The sequence below is a fragment of the Oncorhynchus mykiss genome, chromosome 23 (assembly GCF_057628025.1).
Source record: "Oncorhynchus mykiss isolate SJ-2025 chromosome 23, ASM5762802v1, whole genome shotgun sequence".
In the NCBI taxonomy this organism is placed as follows: Eukaryota; Metazoa; Chordata; class Actinopteri; order Salmoniformes; family Salmonidae; genus Oncorhynchus; species Oncorhynchus mykiss.
Window position 1 is genome coordinate 45974960 of NC_143044.1, and position 9585 is coordinate 45984544.

At 40.2% G+C, this 9585-nt stretch overlaps 1 pseudogene across 1 annotated transcript; it reads left to right on the top strand.

Moving 5' to 3' along the window:
• The first annotated feature begins 7403 nt into the window (after window positions 1-7403).
• On the top strand, window positions 7404-8896 carry LOC149972616 (uncharacterized; annotated as a pseudogene). Its single transcript, XR_016491201.1, has 4 exons — window positions 7404-7608; window positions 7911-8051; window positions 8157-8266; window positions 8373-8896. The product of XR_016491201.1 is annotated as an uncharacterized LOC149972616 (transcript).
• The last annotated feature ends 689 nt before the right edge of the window (window positions 8897-9585 follow it).

A 9585-nucleotide genomic window follows, 5' to 3' on the forward strand; every position in this document is an offset into this window, starting at 1 on the left:
AAATGTACAAAAAGCACAGATACGAACAGACACAGCCGTTCGTATCTCTAGGTCCCTGAATGGCTGTGTATGTTTGTATATTTAAATATACATACAGACACAGCCTTTCACAGATTTAAATATACAAACAGACACAGCCATTCAGCGACTTATAGATATGAACAGACACAGCCATTCAGGTATTTATAGATACAAACAGACACAGCCATTCAGGGACTTATAGATATGAACAGACACAGCCATTCAGGGACTTATAGATATGAACAGACACAGCCATTCAGGGACTTTTAGATACAAACAGACACAGCCATTCAGGGACTTATAGATATGAACAGATGCAGCCATTCAGGGACTTATAGATATGAACAGACGCAGCCATTCAGGGACTTATAGATATGAACAGATGCAGCCATTCAGGGACTTATAGATATGAACAGACACAGCCATTCAGGGACTTATAGATACGTACAGATGCAGCCATTCAGGGACTTATAGATATGAACAGACGCAGCCATTCAGGGACTTATAGATATGAACAGACGCAGCCATTCAGGGACTTATAGATATGAACAGACGCAGCCATTCAGGGACTTATAGATATGAACAGATGCAGCCATTCAGGGACTTATAGATATGAACAGACACAGCCATTCAGGGACTTATAGATATGAACAGACGCAGCCATTCAGGGACTTATAGATATGAACAGACGCAGCCATTCAGGGACTTATAGATATGAACAGACACAGCCATTCAGGGACTTATAGATATGAACAGACGCCGCCATTCAGGGACTTATAGATATGAACAGACGCAGCCATTCAGGGACTTATAGATATGAACAGACACAGCCATTCAGGGACTTATAGATACGTACAGACGCCGCCATTCAGGGACTTATAGATACGAACAGATGCAGCCATTCAGGGACTTATAGATATGAACAGACACAGCCATTCAGGGACTTATAGATACGTACAGATGCAGCCATTCAGGGACTTATAGATATGAACGGACACAGCCATTCAGGGACTTATAGATATGAACAGACACAGCCATTCAGGGACTGATAGATACGAACAGATGCAGCCATTCAGGGACTTATAGATACGTACAGATGCAGCCATTCAGGGACTTATAGATATGAACAGACGCAGCCATTCAGGGACTTATAGATATGAACAGACGCAGCCATTCAGGGACTTATAGATATGAACAGACGCAGCCATTCAGGGACTTATAGATACGTACAGACGCCGCCATTCAGGGACTTATAGATACGAACAGATGCAGCCATTCAGGGACTTATAGATATGAACAGACACAGCCATTCAGGGACTTATAGATACGTACAGATGCAGCCATTCAGGGACTTATAGATATGAATGGACACAGCCATTCAGGGACTTATAGATATGAACAGACACAGCCATTCAGGGACTTATAGATACGAACAGATGCAGCCATTCAGGGACTTATAGATACGTACAGATGCAGCCATTCAGGGACTTATAGATATGAACAGACGCAGCCATTCAGGGACTTATAGATATGAACAGACGCAGCCATTCAGGGACTTATAGATACGTACAGATGCAGCCATTCAGGGACTTATAGATATGAACAGACGCAGCCATTCAGGGACTTATAGATATGAACAGACGCAGCCATTCAGGGACTTATAGATATGAACAGACGCAGCCATTCAGGGACTTATAGATATGAACAGATGCAGCCATTCAGGGACTTATTAAAGCAGTGTACATGTACTGTAGGAGTGCATCTCTGTTTGAGAACAGGTTTCTATTTGCGGTGACATGTATGTTAAGTGCTCTTAAATGTTTCTGAATTGCTTAGGCCTTGGATTATATCACTCTGCACTCCATACAGCGGTCAGCAGGTAAAGGTTAATTACACCGTTAATAGTTGTCAGCCAGATAACTACTTTTTTCTTCATCAAATTAAATGTACAGGTCCTGTTCACATTAAAGTGTAATTATCTCCACTTAGCAACATAAAGGGCCTGATTTTTATCTGAATTCTAGTGGGTAATTTACTTCACTTCCTTTCCTTTGTCATTAGCCAATTATCAGAGGCAAGAAGTGAGGTATGGGAAGTAGGTCTCAACGAGGAGAGAATGAGAGAAACAACCAGGGTTCAAACCTATGGAATTATTTATGCAAACAGGCTCTTAATTTGAAGAAATTGAACCAAGAATTCAACCCAGCCATTTTAAATCCAGAGCTATGATTTAGAAATAATTTTCATATAATACAAGACGGATTCACTTAGGGCTGAATATGTCACCTGGAAATTAGGTAAGAAGTAAAGGCTATGAAAAGTGTGTGTTTCCGAGTGGGTCTTCTCTGGGTTTAGCGACAATGAGGTCAATCTACAAGCCATTAGTAAACGCTGTGTGTTGCTTTCCTCGGGTGGAATTAAAAGTGGAGGCCTAGGAGGCTTTTAACCGCAGCTCGGCGTAGCAGCGTATTAACCAGGGGGCCGAGTCACTCAAAAGCAGAATGGCTTTACTACAATTACAACACGATTCCACTCTACTTCCACTCATCCAGTCTCTCTCTCTCCACTAGAACCTAGAAGTCAGACTGTTGGTGATGCAACCTTCCTGTATTCCTGATCCTGGATGAGCATACTCCCTCACGGTTGGTTAAAAGCTCTGGATAACCAGGGAATGTCAGAATATCTCCTCCCACCTCCCCTCCTCAGAGTAGGTCTGGGAGGACCCGGCCTCACTGACTTCTGGTCCGACTCACTTCTTAATGACATCATTCAAAACTTGTCATCTGCCTGGTTAAAAGCTTTTCAGAGTTTAGCTAACAGTTTATTATAGGATAGAATAGTTCCTCTTATCTTACAATAACCCTCTGGTAACATACATAACCCTCTGGTACCATACAATAACCCTCTGGTACCATACATAACCCTGTGGTATCATACAATAACCCTCTGGTACCATACATGTCCCTCTGGTACCATACAATAACCCTCTGGTCCATACAATAACCCTCTGGTACCATACAATAACCCTCTGGTACCTTACAATAACCCTCTGGTCCATACAATAACCCTCTGGTACCTTACAATAACCATCTGGTCCATACAATAACCCTCTGGTACCATACAATAACCCTCTGGTTCATACAATAACCCTCTGGTACCATACAATAACCCTCTGGTACCATACAATAACCCTCTGGTACCATACAATAACCCTCTGGTACAATACAATAACACTCTGGTACCATACATGTCCCTCTGGTACCATACAATAACCCTCTGTTACCATACAATAACCCTCTGGTACCATACAATAACCCTCTGGTACCTTACAATAACCCTCTGGTACCATACAATAACCCTCTGGTACCATACAATAACCCTCTGGTACCATACAATAACCCTCTGGTCCATACAATAACCCTCTGGTACCATACAATAACCCTCTGGTACCATACAATAACCCTCTGGTACCTTACAATAACCCTCTGGTACCATACAATAACCCTCTGGTACCATACAATAACACTCTGGTACCATACAATAACCCTCTGGTACCATACATGTCCCTCTGGTACCATACAATAACCCTCTGGTCCATACAATAACCCTCTGGTACCATACAATAACCCTCTGGTACCATACAATAACCCTCTGGTACCATACAATAACCCTCTGGTACCTTACAATAACCCTCTGGTACCATACAATAACCCTCTGGTACCATACAATAACACTCTGGTCCATACAATAACCCTCTGGTACCTTACAATAAGCCTCTGGTACCATACAATAAGCCTCTGGTACCATACAATAACCCTCTGGTCCATACAATAACCCTCTGGTACCATACAATAACCCTCTGGTACCATACAATAACCCTCTGGTACCATACAATAACCCTCTGGTACCTTACAATAACCCTCTGGTACCACACAATAACCCTCTGGTACCATACAATAACACTCTGGTCCATACAATAACCCCCTGTTCCCATACAATAACCCTCTGGTACCATACAATAACCCTCTGGTACCATACAATAACCCTGAAAGAGGAGAAGTGAGGCAGTAGGCCTGCAGACATACCAGCCAAGTTGCTAAATATGCTCAAGTAGATGCATATTACACAAAACACTGATTATTTTATTTTTTCTTTAATTTTGTATGAACTTAGAATAGTATCTGTGTCCATGTTCATGTCTCCGCTGGAATCAGCCATCTTGTTATTCACTGCAAAAATTTAAATCTAAGTAAGATTAAATATCTTAAATCAAGGTAATTTATGCTTGTTTTTTGTCTGACAAGATACTTCTTCTTACCAGCCAGTTTTTATGTTGGAGAATTTCACTTGTTTCAAGCTTTTTTGTCCTTAATTATCTAAATAAGATAATAGAACTTGTTACTGAGATTGTATTACTGGTTCTGAGTAACTTAATGCTCGAAACTAGAATTACCAGAATTATAAAGCGGTTTGATCAACACTGACAAGTACTAAACTGCTTTGTCAAAGTCACAATTCCTTATTTCAAGCATCTTATCCTTTTCATCTCTTCACATATTAAGAAGAGATAATGACCAAATGGAATTCACTGTTTTATTGTCAATCTCACACACAGCACAGCAATCATGTAGACAAAATACAGTACAGAACAAAGACAGTACACTTTTCATATCTGGGGAACACACTATGAGTCATTTGAACTGTTCTATTACATCCCCAAGATGGTTTTTGACTTGGCTCTTGTTGCTAATTGTGTAATAAGAGGTAAAATCAACCAGCTTTTCAGCATCCACCAACTCAGTTGCCTGTGCAAGGTGTGAGACCTCAACTTGATAAGCCATGACGTTTCTATCAAAGCGTTTAGTTTGAAATGGTTGATCATTCCAAACATTAAAGCCTTGAATCAAGAAGAAATATGTTTTTGACCAGTCCAAATTCTGGCAAATTACCATTCAGTACTTTGGCAAAGATCATTGACTTCTGAGTTATGTATTTATTAGAATTTATTACAAGCCATTTGACGGATACAGCATGGTTTACTTCATTGGAACCTAGGAAATCCCTCAATTTTCCACGTAAATATTGTAGATTTTTAACCTCCACATGAAAAAATTGCGTACATTGAACTGTCAACATTTTGGCAGCTTTCAGATATTTGGTTCTGATTGATCAAAGACTTGCAAATATTTTTTTTAATTGAACTATTCATATTTTTAAAATTGGAAGCCCATTGTTTAAAGAAACAATGTTTAGACTCGAACAGCATTCACATATGTCTAACCATTGGACACAATGACTTTATCTGTGATGGAAAATGTATCATATAATGTTGTTCAGGTGTAACATTGCGGTCTGGAAAAAGCTCCTTCCAATGCTTCAAATGATTTTCAATTAGTAACTTCAACCTAGACACAGTCACAATGGAAAGAACAGGTGCAAATACTAATAATACAAATGCTAGCTAGCTACTTGTTCCGTTGGTACTTGGCTTTCCTCCGATGACTGTTCATCTGGTCGGGTGCCTTCAAGTAGGTGTTGAAGGTGGTTTCTCTTTACGTGAGGATAGAAGGAATTGTACACTCTATATTCCTCAGAGCATCCGCCAATACCACAGAGCAACCAGAAATCAGGGCTGCGACTGTGCAATCTGTTGATATGGCTCAATAACAGTTTCAATGAAAAAGTAATAAATACGCAGCAGATAACGTACCGCCAAAGCATCTTCAACGTTACTAAAAGCAAACGCAGGTAAAACGTTCCCACTACTTTAGATGGAAAAGGGCGGAAAGAGCTGAAAATGATATTCACAAGTATTTATAATACAACCAGTAATTTGATTGGAGTAGAGAACAACAGCGCTGGGACTTTTAACTATACATGTATCACTCCACTTTACAGGTGTTCTAATAACCGATAATTACATTAACGATCGTTATCTATCTTAAAATATAACAAACTTCGCACCGCAAACATGAACATATTTCCACAAATAACATTTGAGTTAAATTATGAATGGTCGTCAGGAGAGGACGGTAACGTGTAGACCTACACAAAGTAGCAAGCTAGTGTGTAGGAAAATGTATATGTGGTGCTTGGCAACAGTCCTGCCCCAGACCAGTTGGGGAACTATGTGTGTTGGAGGAGCCAAATAAACAATTAAATAAATAAATACATCATAATCTGTTGTCGCTTATTACTGTTAACGAATAAATTGAGCTTGTAGAACGGTTATATAAAAGCAATATCACACTCAAGGTCGTGCTGTTATACTGAATATTATTAGCTGCGGCCTCGTACCTACGACCGAATCACAGCCGTGCTGATATTCAGCACTCCGTCTTGTGTGATATTGCTTAACTGGCGTACGTTCATCACATTATCTAGCTACATAAGGGAGGCCTATAACTAAAAAGTCAAAGACGGTCCAAATATTTGAGTCATCTAACAACACCATGAATGAAGATGGAATGGATGACACATATCCGGGCATGGACCATATATCAACCGCAGTATTAAAAGGTAATGTTCATTTGTTTATACCCGTCTACATTTCTCCTTAGCAAGGTAACATTAGCTAACGTTAATTTGAATTGGAAAGTTGGCAAGTCAAGCTAGCATGCTAATTTTAACTAGGTAGCTTTGACTGTTAGCAATTAATAACTGCACGAACGGCCATTTGTTGAAATAAACTTGAACTTTGGTTAGATTGAGAGTGCTTTTTGCCAGAAATAGTGTTAATGAGGTGTACATGTGCCCTAATGACTGACACCGTAGATTATTTAGCTTCGCCGTCTTTGGCGCCCTTTCTATTGACAATAGAAAACGAATAGAAAGAGCACCAAAGACAGCGAAGCTGAATTATCGATGGTATCAGGACGGGACAGATCTGCAACCACTGGAGCTGATTGGGTAAGTCACTACTCAGGTATTCAACACATGTTTCCAAACACAGCGCTGTTGGATACCTGGCAGCCAAAGTGCAAACATCTGACAATCCAGATCAATCAGGGCAACATGTGTCTGCTTGTATCGTTTCATTTCTGGATTCAATTTTGTTTAATGTGATATCTAACACAAACAATTTGTTGTTTGTTAGGAATCTGTGAAGAAGCAGCTTTTGAAAAGGATTCAGAATGTGACAACCCCCAAAATGAAGCAGGGAGCGACCCCTTCAAGAAAGAGGCCACAAAGCCTTCGATTTCAGAGCAGCCAGGAGATGTCCACTGATGAGACTGATGAATCCACCTCCTCAACCCTGATCTTGGAGAGATCCCCACAATCTAGATGCAGCACCCCAGAGGTTGAACAGTTGGGTGGTAAGTACACACATTGAAATAGTGGATAGTGTTTCCATATAAATGCAACTTCTATTACTACTCTAAATGAGGGACCAGGTGAGACATTATAAAACTCTACAGGAGATGTCCAAAACCAAGGCCAGACCCAACCAGAAGGATGTTTCCCAGCTCCTGGACCTTGAATTCCAAGCAAGACGGGCCTTCATTGACTCTGATGCTACTAAGGAGCAGGACAGGCCTACCAAGATACTTCAAGTATATCCCTGCTTCAGAGAACTGGATCATGTAAGCAAATGTATTAATTTTAAGTAGGCCTATGTTTCTTTAGCCTGGTTAACACCAGACCGAATCTCGAATGAGATACGGTGTGGGAACTGAGCAGCGTGAGAAGCCATAGCAGGGACGGGGGTAAACTACTTAGGGCAAATGTAAAACAGTGAGCTCGCGAGAATTCGGTCTGGTAGTAACCAGGCTAATGCTTCCTACGCAGAGCAGAGCAGACAGCAGAGCAGAGCAGAGCAGACAGCTGTCTGTCTGTCTGTCTGTCTGTCTGTCTGTCTGTCTGTCTGTCTGTCTGTCTCTGTGTGTGTGTGTGTGAACTCCTGCGGATCCTCGATCGAGGGAACTCCTGCTTCATACCTGAACTGAAGACCCGCTGGGGGACCTTTTACAACAAGGCACAGTTTTATGGAGTGTTCAAAAAGGTCATGAAGCCACGGCTGCTGGACAAAGGTAATGACTGGCTCTGTTGACAATGGAGAATCCCATGAACATATTCATTTTTGTTTAAATAACAGGCTGCAGTAAATCAAATGAAACTATTTTCGTTTTTAACAGTGACGCACTCAATCGTCATGATGAAGGCTTTACTAGATATGTTCCCATCACCTGTGGTTCCACCGAAGAAGTTAGGACATGCAAGTGAGGTTATGCTTCACATCCTTAAGGTAAGAAATGTGTGCATGTATTACATTTTCATTACTTAATTATAACATACAAAGAGTGTGAATTGTCTTTGTGGTCATATTTGTTTTCTCTTTGTGTTTGTGTCAGTCTGCAGAAGACCCCAACACCTTTCTTCAGGCGAGACCACTCTTCAGCCCTGTCGTGATTGTCTGCGAAACCAACTGCGTACTGGCCATTTGGAACCATGCCTGTGGTGACCTTCCCAAAAGAGAACATCTAGTGTTGGTGTGTTATTACGCCTTTTACCTCACATATCCTCAGTGCATTGTGACACTCTTCTCTGTGCTGCAGACAGAAGTCCTCTCAGAAGCCATCCACGACCAGGACATGACTTCTTCATATAAAAAGGCTATGGCCGAGTGGAAAAAGTTCATTACTAACTATGGTTGCACAATACAATTTCTTTTCATTTCCGGTCCCGATAACAGAACTGTGTGTATTGGCTCATCCGAGAACCGATCCGATAACCTTTATTAAATAGGCAGGGCGTTTGTTGTTTATTACAATACGGTTGAAAGCACTGTTCATTTTGGTATCTTGCCATAGGTCTTACATTTTCACCTTGACCACCAATGAATGGCCTTTGTTGTTGTTGCATTTGCATCCTTTGTTCTGCCCATATCAGTCTCTGGATATACTGAGTCCTCAATAAAGAAGTGAAAAGAAATGAGATTCATTCTTTCGTTATAAGCAAGCCAATCTAATTTCTAGTAGTAGTACAAGTACATTTATCTTAGTCAGGATTACTTATTTTAAGCACAATATGCTATTTTTCTGTAAATTCATGGGAATATTGCCTTATTTCAAGACGCTTCCAATAGCATTGGATTCTAAATTTAATCACATTTTCCTACATATTGAGAAAATAATTCTTAAATATTGTCTTTCTATCCAGACAAATGTACTTGTTTTTAGTGTACCTGTACTGGTTTTAAGATATATTTACTAAACATATAGCCTTATTTCAAGATGATGGCACTAGCATTTGCTAAATTTAAGCACATTTTCCTACATATTGAGAAAATTATTCTTAAATATTTTCTTTGTATCCAGACAAATTACATGTTTTTAGTTTGAATGCACTAGGTTTAAGATATCTGTGCGTTCTTTGAGACTAGATATTTTTACTTATTTAAAAAATCTTGGCAGTAATCTTTCCTGTTCTGTTGGCAGATCATTTTGCTAATTTTAAGTAATATTTCCCTCATTTTATTGCTTTTTTTTCTTGTTTTTGAGAGCTGACTTTTTGCAGTGTATAACTGCATGTCAATTCAAGGGAGTGTGGAACCAGACAGTCTCA